The 268-nt window shown below is 39.2% G+C and overlaps 1 long non-coding RNA gene across 2 annotated transcripts in view; it reads left to right on the forward strand.

The window, feature by feature from the left end:
• LOC119585129 overlaps positions 1-268 on the forward strand; it is a 30,004-nt gene extending 29,736 nt beyond the window's left edge. For both annotated transcript variants that reach the window (XR_005229873.1, XR_005229874.1), the window contains one exon: positions 70-268. This is a non-coding gene — a long non-coding RNA (uncharacterized LOC119585129). The remainder of the gene's footprint in view (positions 1-69) is intronic.

Below are 268 nucleotides of genomic sequence, written 5' to 3' on the forward strand. Positions count from 1 at the left end.
AGCGCGCGCGCACTGTATATATAAAATATATACTGTACATCATTATTAATTATTTTCTTATATTTCCAGATTTGCTGACGCTTTTTAGGATAACCATAATGATCGAGCTGTATATTAGAACGAGAGAGAAAGAAGACTTGTTCCAGGAACAGCTATTGCAGAAGTGCCACGGGTGTTTCAGAGGACTTGGGCTCCTGAAAAGCAACAAAAATAACGCAGAATGACACGATTCAGGCCCACATTACACAATTGTAGGCCAATAAGCTGT

This window comes from Penaeus monodon, chromosome 19, assembly GCF_015228065.2.
Source record: "Penaeus monodon isolate SGIC_2016 chromosome 19, NSTDA_Pmon_1, whole genome shotgun sequence".
Taxonomy (NCBI): domain Eukaryota; kingdom Metazoa; phylum Arthropoda; class Malacostraca; order Decapoda; family Penaeidae; genus Penaeus; species Penaeus monodon.